Consider the following 11,922-nt stretch of genomic DNA (forward strand, 5'->3'; position numbering starts at 1 on the left):
GGAATGTTACACATATTACCGAGGGGAGCGGGTGGAGAGGGGGTGCAAGGTGCCAGCTTTTGCTTTGTCCTCAGTCAGCCTCCTGCTCCCTCATCAAGTTCCAAACCTGAGAGGGGGCTCGTGGGAGTGAGGGAGTAAGGGAGTGCGAGAGAGCGAGAGGGCGGGAAGGGCGGCGAACCTAGGGGAAGGCGCCCAGCCTGCTCCTGCTCTTGTTTTGGAGACTCCCATGGTCCTGCCTAGTTGGCCGCCATAGAGCCTGAGTTCCCAGGGAGGCAGAGGCGTCCTTCGCAGCTGTGGTTGCCGGGTTCTTCCAGCTGCCAGCCCCACCTTCCCACAGGAGGCTGGAGGCCCTGGGGGGACTACAACTCCCACAAGGCGCGGCGGGACCATGATGCAGGGGCCTTGGGGCTCAGCGTCCCCATGTGGCTTTCTGGAGCTCAGGAGCTTTCTCATCGCTGGATTGGCATCTGGCAGCTGGACTCATTGGAGTCCTGGGGCGTCGCCTCGGACCGGCTCTCGATGGGTAGAGTGTAACGAAGTGTTAGCTTAGGAGGCGCAGTGCTAGGGACTGAGTAGCGCTGAAGCTGCTGGTTGTCCTGGGCTTCCTGAGGAGGCTGTCTGAAAAAGTCACAGGTGCTGGTAGGGGAATCCTGGGGGAAAACTGGGGCCCAAACCAGCACTTTGAGACTCTGAGCCAGAAGCCAACAATAGCTGAGAAAAAGTCCAACGGCGCTGAGGTGCTTTACTTTTGGCTCAGAAGATAAGCTTTCCTGCAAACCAATGGGATGTCTGTAGACCTCTACTGGAACTTTTAGGTCTGTCTTCTATAATTCCTTACCTGTCACTCAGAGCTTTTGTCTTTTTCTTCTTGGGTTGCCTTCTTAGAGAATTCCTTAGCTTGATATTCCATCTCTCTGGTTTGGTTTTAAGCAGTGCTCATTCTGCTATTCAACCCATCTCTTTGAAAGCTTTCTTTTTACTGCTGTTGCTATTTGTATTTCCAAGATATCGGTTAATTATTTTTATAACTGCCTGCTCTCATTTCATGATAAGATATTCTGACTTATCAGTGTAATTTAATTACACTGATGTTAATGTCTAACATTTCCCCCCCCCCCTTAGGTGCATATTCTCTCTTGAAAGAAACATATTAAAGCTGTTCTTTTTTTCCGTGGCTTGATTTTTCTGAAACGTTTGTGATTGGTGGTTTATGTCTCACTCATTTTTATGTACCTCGAGAGTCACTGCTTTGTACTCCCTTTGCAGGAGGGAGGGGCATGAAGAGGATGAACTGCAGGGTATCTTTTTTTTTTTTTCTTTTTAATAAAAATGGGTAGAATCAGGGTTTGTAACCTACTGGTCACCTGGGTACCCCACCCCATTCCTCCAGAGCCTCGTAATCATTGGGATTTTGCTCGTTTCTTTTACCCAAGCTCCCATACTCTCCAAGCTGGAAGCAAACATCCCATTTTCTACTTCCTGGAAGGCTATACTTTGGTGAAGCTTCGGTTCTAGTCTCTCAGCCAGTTCCCCTTTCATTTTCTTTCTTTTTAATTTTCTTTCTTTCTTTCATTTTCATTCTGGGCTCCTCCCTCCAGGTTTGCACTGCCTTTCTTTATGTACAAATGGGGATAGGAGGAAAGAGTGACTGAGGAGCCCTTCCAATTTTTAAAAAAGATTTTATTTATTTATTTGACAGAGAGAGCACAAGTAGGCAGAGCTTCAGGCAAAGGGAGAGGTATAAGCAGGCTCTCTGCTGAGCAGAGAGACTAAAGATGGACTCGATCCCAGGATCCTGGGATCATGACCTGAGCCGAAGGCAGCCACTCAACCGACTGAACAACCCAGTCACCCCCAAATATTTTTTAGTATCTTCTTTTCAGTACTTCAAGGGGAACCAAACATCTTCACCAGGACTCTCAAAGATGAATGAAAAACCAGTAATAATTTGCTACAAAAATGACAAACATCTGTTTTTTGTACTGCATCTAAACAAGTAAATTTTAAAAATTAACATTATGGTAAACATAAGAATTTGCTGGACGTAATCCTTTGAAAGCTGATGCTTGTATACTTTTATATCTCGGTCAAGCAAGGCACTATAGAATCATGGTGACCATCCATATTCTATATAAAAACTCTCAGTTCTATTAAGAACATGAAACAAGTGGTGCCTGAGTGGCTCATTTGTTAAGCATCTGTCTTAGGCTCAGGTTATAATCCCATGGTCCTGGGATTGAGACCCACATCAGGCTTCCTGTTTGGTGGGAAGCCTGCTTTTCCCTCTCCCACTCTTTCTGCTTCTGTTCCCTCTCTTGCAGTGTCTCTCTGCCAAATATATAAATAAAATCTTTTTTAAAAAGGACATGAAAGAAATTCTCCAGGGAGAGGGAAGAGAATAAAGTTCAAAATTAGAATAAGTTCAAATTTAAATTTGTACATCAAAAGCTCTTTCTAACTGCCTCTCTTACACATAATTCTACTAAAATAGCAAACCCAATAGAGGACAAAATTGCTTGTTTTAAAATACATAGCCTTGGACTTCTGTTATGTCGATAGAAAATTACCCAGTTGCCTCCATTAATTGGTTAGAATTTTGAGAGGAAGCTTGTGTATAGAAACGGGGATTTCTAGCACCGAGGGGCCAACAAACTGGAGGACGCTAACACTGCCTGCAGTCTAGCAGCAACTCTCTGAGGTAACAGGCTGATTTTGGATGGTCATCTTTTCCCTCAGGGAGGGTACGACTGTTCAAAGTGAATGTGTATATTTGAAGAGAGGACCTCAAGACCTCTGGAAGTCTGCATGCCTCATTCACTGGGAAGGGGACTTCCTGCTTCAGGTATTTGCACAATAGACTCCAGTTAAAGTCCAACTTCAGCTACGAGTCAAAGCCATGATTGTTAAGAACACAGAATAGGGTCCTACGTAGCATACACGATGTGACCAATAGGCATTAATGGTCACTCAAGGGTTCTGGTTCATTGTTATCCTCCAGTAGATTATAGAGGTAAAAAACATCTGAAAGAAGGATGAGTACCCAACTTTTGTAGCAACATGGACGGGACTGGAAGAGATTATGCTGAGTGAAATAAATCAAGCAGAGAGAGTCGATGATCCTATGGCTTCACGTATTTGTGGAGCATAACAAATAGCATGGAGGACAAGGGGAGATGGAGAGGAGAAGGGAGTTGAGGGAAGTTGGAAGGGGAGGTGAAAAACGAGACTATGGACTCTGAAAAACAATCTGAGGATTTAGAAGGGGTTGGGGGGAGGTAGGGGGAATGAGGTGGTGGGTATTGGGGAGGGCACGTATTGCATGGAGCACTGGGTGTGGTGCAAAAACAATAGATACTGTTACGCTGAAAAAAAATAAAAAATTTAAAAAATTTAAAAAAAATCTGAAAGGTTCCCAGGAAACAGTGGGTTTTGTTTTGTTTTGTTTTTTAGAAAGAAGAGGAGGATGGGTCACTAGACTTTAAGAGGTCATGAATAAAGCAGGAGAGATAGGAACTGAATCATAAACTTTTGTCGTTAGCTTGGCAGGAGTTGAGGTATAAGGTCCTAGGTCTGCATGAAGGTGGGTAGGTCACAGGGAGATAGTGAGGTTAGTACTCCGAAGGGGAGCTGGCATGTGGGCTTGGGTATCAAGAAATGACCAATGTAATTAAGTGGGATAACCATGTTTGTAGTTTGTGTGAGTGTGTGTGTGTGTGTGTGTGTGTGTGCGTATTTGTTAATTCTTCATAGCTGGGGATACTGAGTTAGATGGTTATTGATCCCCTATCCAATTCCAACATTCCTAGTATTTATGACTTCTCTGGCTCAAATATTAGCAATGGCTATGGAGAGAAGGGTTAGACCCAAAAGCATGGAGCACAGTGTATAGAAAGTTTCTCCCAAGCTTGAAAGAGGCTTTATCGGTATATTTTTGTCTACTCAGGCTGCTATACCAAACACAGGCTGGGGGGCTTAAATGACAGAAATGTATTTTCTCACAGATCTGGAGGCCAGAAGTTCCAGATCAAGGTGCCAGCAAGGTTGGTCTCCAATGAGCCTTTTCTTGTTGGTCTATAGATCACTATCTTTTCAACTGTGCCCTCAGATGACCTCTTCTCTGTGGGCCCCCAGAGGGGAGGTGGGGGGAGTGCTTTCATGTGTTTCCCCCTTATGAGGACACCAGTCCTAGCAGATTAGGACTCCCATGACCTCACCAAGCCTTCAGTACCTCCTTCTAGGTAGGCCCTATCTCCAGATGCAGTCACACTGGAGATTAAGAATTCTACATATGACTTTTGTGGGGACACAATTCAGTCCATAGCAATCAGTACAGGAGAAAAACCATGGAGAGAATTCTAGAGGAGTCACAAGGTGATGTTATAAGGTAAGTGGGTATAAAAGAGCACCTCTGAAGTCCAATAGGCCATTAGAGCTAGAGGCCAACAGGAAAGTCCTGTACCTGCCACAGTTTTGAGTTTGATGCAAGAGCAACTCTGAAGGGAAGATATTTGGGAGGCCTTGGCCAACCACTACTTCCAGCCAGGGGTGATTCTGGATGGAATATATCTCAAGAGTGCTGCCTAGAATTAAGACTTTGGGGTTGGAAAAGTGCCACTCCCAAAGCTGGAGAAGGATGGTGCTGTAAGTTACTTGAAGAGTACTGTTCTGGGAGATAGGAGATCTGGGGTGTCCTCTTTGTTCTGCTGCTGACCAAATGTGAAAATGCAGGCTAACTCCCTAACCATCTCAGTTCTACCTCCATGTGCTGCTGTCATATGTCCCAAGCCCCAGAGTTAGTTTTTTCCATACCAGAAGCCGGTCTTTTAGTTCCCAATCTCTTAATCGGGCTGATCCTCACAATATATGGCAGACAGGTGACAGCCACAGGGGAGAAGTAAGGGTTCTCTTCCCCTCAGGGAGAGTGGAAAGGCTCTAGGAGAGGGCATACCAGTAGGCCAAAGACAGCCAGTGCCGGGGAGTGTGCCGGGGAGTGGAGCCACGGGGAAGAGTGTGCTGATGACAGCCTTGTGGAGGGAGGGCGGAAAGAGCCACCACCATGACACTTGAGTTATAGATCGAGCTTGGGGACAGAGAAGGGATCAGGGCACGGTAGAGCAGCAGCTGGCAAAGTGATTCTGTAGAGCTTAAGCTCATAGTGCCTTAGCGAATTAGAATGGGAAATACCTTGCTATTGTCTGTGACTCTGTGATTGTGTGAGTATGAGTGACAGAGTGGGGACAAAGAGAGAGGGAGAGAGAATACATTAAATTTTTAAAGAAGGACAATAAGGGATGCCTGGGTAGCTTACTCAGTTAAGCATCTACCTTTGGTTCAGGTCATGATCCCAGGGTCCTGGGATTGGATCCCATACCAGGCTCCAGTGGGGGGCCTGCCTTCCCTCTGCCTGCTGCTCCCCTTGCTTGTGATCTCTCTCTTCCTCTGTAACAAATAATAGTAAAAAATAAACAAGGGCGATAAGTTATGTTTACTCTTGTTTCTGATGCCAGACATAGGTTCAGAGGATTGAAGAGGGAGATCCAAGGAGCTAGCCTCTTAAGAGGAGTGAATACCTAGTCACTGCTAAGACCCCTGGTCCTGCAATACAATATGGCTCCTGTGATCTAGGTCCTGTTAAACGCCTCTCGCCATCCTTAACCCGATAGTTTGATTCTTCATTGCATTCAGTGTGGGGAACTGGGAGAAGCTATGACACTTGGCCCTTTGTGGGGGGAATTTTAGTAATATAAATAGCAATAGTTATCAGTTCTGGAGCACTTCCATGACTCTGCTGCAGGCACTGTGCTGTGACCTGGGTTTAGAGCAGTGAGATAAACATAGAAATAGATGTGGGCTCTGTTCCCAAGAATCTGAAACCCACTATTCTCCTTGTCCCCTTCCCATTCTGTCTTCTTCAGCCCTTGTGCAATCCCAGCAAGCAGGAAGCTTGCTTCTCCCCCTCCCTCTGCTGCTCCCCCTGCTTGTGCTCTCATTCTCTCTCTGTGTGTGTCATGTAAATACATAAAATGTTTTAAAAAATTATAAAAAAAAAAGGCAAAACAAATAACCATTTTGTAGAGTGATTTTCTGAATGCAGTTATGGGCAGTGCTGGGTACTGAAGAAGATGCTCTGCTGACCAGAGGAGTGGGGAAATTACAGAACAAATTCCACAGGTCATTGAATGTATCACTTTCATCACCCCACTCACAGCAGTCATTAATCTCTAGCCCAGCCAATCTGTTGGTTATAAAAATGAGCTTTCTCCAAACTGACAGGCAGTTCTCATTTTAGCAATGTAAATCATTCTGATCTTTATCACTAATGTGATCTAATCCTGTCTAGTAAAGAAAGCTTGAGAGTTCTTTTTTTTTTAAGATTTTATTTATTCATTTGACAGAAATTACAAGTACACTGAGAGGCAGGCAGAGAGAGAGAGAGAGAAGGAAGCAGGCTCCCTGCTGAGCAGAGAGCCAAACGCGGGACTCGATCCCAGGACCCTGAGATCATGACCCGAGCCGAAGGCAGCGGCTCAACCCACTGAGCCACCCAGGCGCCCTGAAAGCTTGAGAGTTCTATAGCTCTTTAAACATTTATGAAAAACAATGGACTCAACTCTAGTTCCTTTTTAACTAACTTGACTTTCCAAGGGAAGAAGAAAGTAAATATCAGAAATCTTACCACTAAGCACAAGTTGCAAGTTATACCTGCCAAGATGTGGTTCAAAATATAAATAACCAGTCTCCTTAGAAGCCTTTTACCTTCTTATATCTGTTATGTTGGGTAAATGAGTACTTACTAGAACACAACTGGCTCATTGATCACAGTTCAGCTTACCCTCAGAAGTATAAATAAATTACATGTTTAGCCCGGTAACTGGACACTGATATAGAATTATTCACTGGCTGATTCCTAGATCAGAAACCACAAAATTTTTTTTCTTTTTTTATGGAAGTATGGCTGTTACAATAGTCTCACCTGTACCACATAGTGATTGACTTAACTACTCTATATGTTACAGCTCTAGATGTAACATTTTAATGAAACAACAATATCCTTGATGGTATCATGGAAATGTAAGTGCCTTGTGCAATTTTCTTAATGTGTATAATTACCTAAACATCATAGTAAGTGAATCAAGGCCATTGTCAAGCTTCTGTCAAGGAGAGTCCTTAACTAGAGGGATTTCCCATTGCTCTCAGGATGATAACCTCTGAGTTACAGGTTCCATTAGTTGGCCACACACATTTGGAGCCTTGTGGACTTTCTGGCAGCTGAGCAGCATATCTCTGTTTCAAGCATTGTGATCCCTGTTCTTACTGCAAGAGGGACAGTTGTCATTTTTCCTGTGACCCCTGTCTTTAGGAAAGTGTCTGACTCAGAAAGTCGAATCAGTACCCCCCAAAGGGATTTTCAGGAGAACCACCTCAAAGATGATCACCTGAGATACTGTCAAGAAAAAAAAAAAAACTGAAATTCTAAGCAACATCCAACATAAGTCTTTTCATGTTGATAAGGAAAGATTTTCCCCTAAATACCAGATAGGCTCCATGAAAGTGAGATCTTTACCTGTTTTGTTCACCGTGTCACCAGTCCCTAGAAGAGCGCCTAAGACATCACTCAAGATTAGGTTGCTTTGAATGAATCAAATGAATGAATGAACTGTGGCCTTTGATAGTGAGGTAGTTTATGGTCCTTAGGCAAGAGATGGGATTTGTGTTGGGATTTCAAGAATGGGAGGGGCCGAAGAGAAAATTGAGAAGCGAAATGTGAAAGTATGCAATTTATTGACTGGAGTAGGTCTGAATACATTTCAAACATAATTAAACTATGGCTGTGGGTCTCTATGCGTTTTCATAATTTTCCCTTGAAAATGTAAGGCATACAGATGTCATCTCCAGTGAATTCTCCTTGTCCATATACAGAATCACCAAAAAAAAAAAAAAAAAAAAAAAAAGGCATTCTGACTGTCCTCAGCCCATCCACTCCAGGATTGTAACTCTTTCTTCCCCATGTTCTTTCTGACATCATGGACTTTCAGGTTGACCTCTCCCATCTTGGGTCCCACTCTCATTAGCTGTAGAAATCATGCAATGTTTGTGATGTGAAAGTGGCAATACTCTCTGACCTTTGGTTACAATATGTCTTTGAAAGCCAGTGTTTATTCTGCTTTTACAGCATTTCTCCATTTGAACTGGCCACCATTTAAGTGGTCATTAGCCACATGTGGCTACTAGCCATGGGACTTGGACAGCAGAGGTGTGGAAAGTCCGCACATTCTTCCACTCAAAGGATATTGTGAGTTATGCTACATCTTTTTTTTTTTAAGTGTCTTTTTTAGGTATTTAAATTCAGTTAGCCATTAGATCATCATCGTTGGTTTCAGAGAATTTAGTAACTCATCAGTTGTGGATAACGCCTGGTGCTCATCACATCACGTGTCCTCCTTAATGCCTATCACCCAGTTACTCCATGTCTCCCACTCCCCTACCCCCCCCAGCAACCCTCAGTTTGTTTCCTATAGTTAAAGGACCTCATGGTTTGTCTCCCTTTCTGATGACTCCCATTCAGTTTTCCCTCCCTTCCCTCTGATCCTCTGTACTACATCTTAATCTCAACAGTAAAGTCAAGCAGTGGTAGTAATTCAGTTATGGAGTCATGCATATTCTAAATCTGATGAGGTGGATTCCTATACTGCCTTTGTCTCTGCTAGAGCGCTTACATTTGTTATTATTATTGCTGCTGTGTTCATGTTTCTCGTTCACTGAATGTATGATAAAAGAATTAGTAAAATGTGTGACTGCAGAAAATACAATGGTCATGGATGATGAAGATTTTCTCCTTGACCAGACTTGAGTCAAGTTACTCAGAGTCCTCTTTCAGTCCAGCCTTGACCTCAGGCTCTGCCCACTTAGCCCAGTTTTAGCAAGAAACCTGCTTAGTCAATTTTCAGCAATCTCCTATCCTACTCTTGATATCTGATCAAATTCCTTATCTCTCACCCCTGGTATCTTACCACTATTTTTTTTTAGATTTATTTATTTTGACAGAGAGAGATCATGAGTAGGGGAAGTAGCAGAGGGAGAGAGAGAACCAGACTCCCCACAGAGCAGCAAGTCCAATGCCAGGCTTGATCCTGTGATCAGATCATGACCTAAGCCAAAGCCAGAGAGTTAACCAACTGAGCCACCCAGGTGCTTCAGTATCTACAACGCTTAATATCTGATCAAATCCCTTATTCCCAGGGCACCTGGTTGGTGCAGTTGGTTGAACGTTTGACTCTTGGTTTCTGCTCTGGTCATGATCTCACGGTCCTGAGATTAAGCCTTACCTCAGGCTCTATGCTCAGTGAAGAGTCTGATTAAAATTCTCTTTCCCTCTCCCTCTACCCCTACCCCTGCTCCCTCTCTCTAAAATGTATTAATAAGTCTTTTAAAAAATTCCTTATCCCCTGCTCTCAATAGTTTATGACCCTAGCCTTCCTTCAACAATATTGCTGTCCAGATGGTTTAGCCAGAATCCCTTCATCCTTACCCTTGATGTTCCATCTTAATTTTACATTCAGTAACCCCCACCATGCTCTTTAGCTGTAAATCTCCATTTGTCTGAGCTGAGCCAGATCTCTCTCCCATACTATAAAATAAAATCCCATCGTAGTAGCATCCCTTGAATAAAATCTTCCTTACTGTCTTTAATGGGTGTCACATTTTTTTTTTTCCTAAACAGTCAGGAGGGTGCTAATGGAGTACCATGACAAAAGGCCTAACTTCCTTTAATGGACATTTCCTGGGTTTACCTGACAAATACTCTTTTTCTCTTCTAAGAACAATTTCCAGTTCTCAGTATAACTGCCAGCTGGCCCAGGGGTAGACAAGTGAGTCAGATGAGACCAAAATGAAAATTCTGTTGAGACACTGGACCTTGAGGATTCAAGCCAAGGATGATAAAGTGTTGGTACTCCATTATTCTGATGGTCCCTTAACTCTTGCTTTTTTGGTTTCTGTGTCTATCACAGCCCCTGCCTTTTTGAAGATAATGACCACTCATCTGAGTACACAGTTCACAGAATCCCTTTGCAGTGGCCCATGGGGGCCAAGGTAGTAGAGCAAAATAGATCTCTGTAAGTTTTTAAAAAAATGTCTTTGTCCCTGTTGCCCATGGCCATTAAAAACACATACTCCCTGCTGGATAACTCTGATCATTATTTGATTGTTACTTATTTTATTTTAAAATTATTTTTAAAGAAAATTTTAATTTAAATACAATTAATTAACATATAATACTAGTTTCAGACATACAGGTTAGTGATTCATCAGTATTTTATAACACCCAGTGCTCACTGTATCACATGCCTTCCTTAATGTCCATGACCCAGTTACCCCATCCTCCCATCCCCCTCCCCTCCAAGAACCCTCAGTTTGCTTCCTGTGATTAAGAGTCTATTCTGAGGGGTACCTGGCTGGCTCAGTGGGTTAAAGCCTCTGCCTTCAACTCAGGTTATGATCTCAGGGTCCTGGGATCGAGCCCCGCATCAAGCTCTCTGCTCCCTGGGGAGTCTGTGTCCTCCTCTCTCTCTCATCCTGCCTCTCTGCCTACTTGTGATCTCTGTTTGTCAAATAAGTAAATAAAAATATTTTTTAAAGTCTTTTCTGGTTTGTCTCCCTCTTTGACTTCATCTTGTTCTATTTTTCTCCTTTCTTCCCCTATGATTCTGTTTTGTTTCTTAAACTCCACATATGAGTGAGATCATATGATAATTGTCTTTCTCTGACTGACTTATTTCGCTTGGCATAATACCCTCTACTTTCATCCCTGTAGTTGCAAATAATTGCCATATATTTTAACTCGACAGAGAAGGCCACTAGAAACAGCAGGTGATGGCCCCAGCTCCTGTTCCTTCATGCAGAGCATCTGTCAACACCTATGGATATCTTTTCCTCCCCATTCCTATGAATGTTGCAACATTTGCATGGACAAATGTTGCTGGCTGGTGGCATGGACACACTGGACAAGCTTGGCCTTCGGTAAAACAAAGACTGGATTCAATTACTCAAACTGAAACAAGAATGCTTGGACAAACAAGCCTGCCAGGAAGTCCCACTGGAGGTACTCAATGTGTGCCCCTTCCCTCTTTGGACCAAGAACCTGAACTTGAGAGATGAATGGCTTATCCAAGGTTATGGCAAAGTTACACAGAGCTGAAACTAGACACAGGTGTACATGCTTATTGATCAAGGCTGGCTATGAAATCGAACTGCCTCAAATCTTGATTCTTTTTGCCACTTCTTATTCTATGACCCTGTTTTTCATAGTTTAGGATGTAGGAATAATAAAAATATCAGCTAATGGGGTATCCTGACTTTTTGATGTTTTAGTTCTTGTCAGACATTTACCATAATGCTTAGCACATGGATATGTGTGTGCACACACATGCACATGCTTGACACTCAAAAAATTGTTTCCTGATATTAACTTTATCAGTGCACTTTGCATCCACCACCAATTGGCTGTTTTGTCACAAACTGATTAAGCAGAACTGTCAACTGAGGAACTTTAAAGCCAAAGCATTAAGTACTTTGAAAAACCAGCACCTGGGAGGATTTGTCTCAGCATCTGTGATTAGAAGGCAGCAAAAAGAGACTTTGGGGACACAGTTCACCCCTTCATGAAGCAGCCATTCAGAACTTTCTCAGAAGGGCTAATGCCTAATCTTCCAAAGACCAGCAAGAACAAGCTTATGGTCTGTTAAAATCAGATTTTTAAAATATTTTTATTTATTTATTTGAGGGAGAGAGAGAGAGTGAGAGAGAGAGCATGAGAGGGGAGAAGGTCAGAGGGAGAAGCAGACTCCCCATGAAGCTGGGAGCCTGATGCAGGACTTGATCCTGGGACTCCAGAATCAAAATCAGATTGATTGACTCAATACA

The 11,922-nt window shown here is 43.2% G+C and overlaps 1 long non-coding RNA gene across 2 annotated transcripts in view; it reads left to right on the top strand.

The window, feature by feature from the left end:
* The window catches only part of LOC309842014, a 90,096-nt gene extending 78,750 nt beyond the window's left edge, over positions 1-11,346 (top strand). Inside the window, exons 2-3 of one of the 2 annotated variants that reach the window (XR_014299441.1) lie at positions 8,154-8,293; positions 10,848-11,346. This is a non-coding gene — a long non-coding RNA (uncharacterized lncRNA). Of the gene's footprint in view, positions 1-7,256; positions 8,294-10,847 lie in introns of those variants that run through there. The other variant, XR_014299442.1, reaches the window with a different exon arrangement.
* The last annotated feature ends 576 nt before the right edge of the window (positions 11,347-11,922 follow it).

Source organism: Mustela nivalis, assembly GCF_964662115.1.
Source record: "Mustela nivalis genome assembly, chromosome: 10".
NCBI lineage: Eukaryota > Metazoa > Chordata > Mammalia > Carnivora > Mustelidae > Mustela > Mustela nivalis.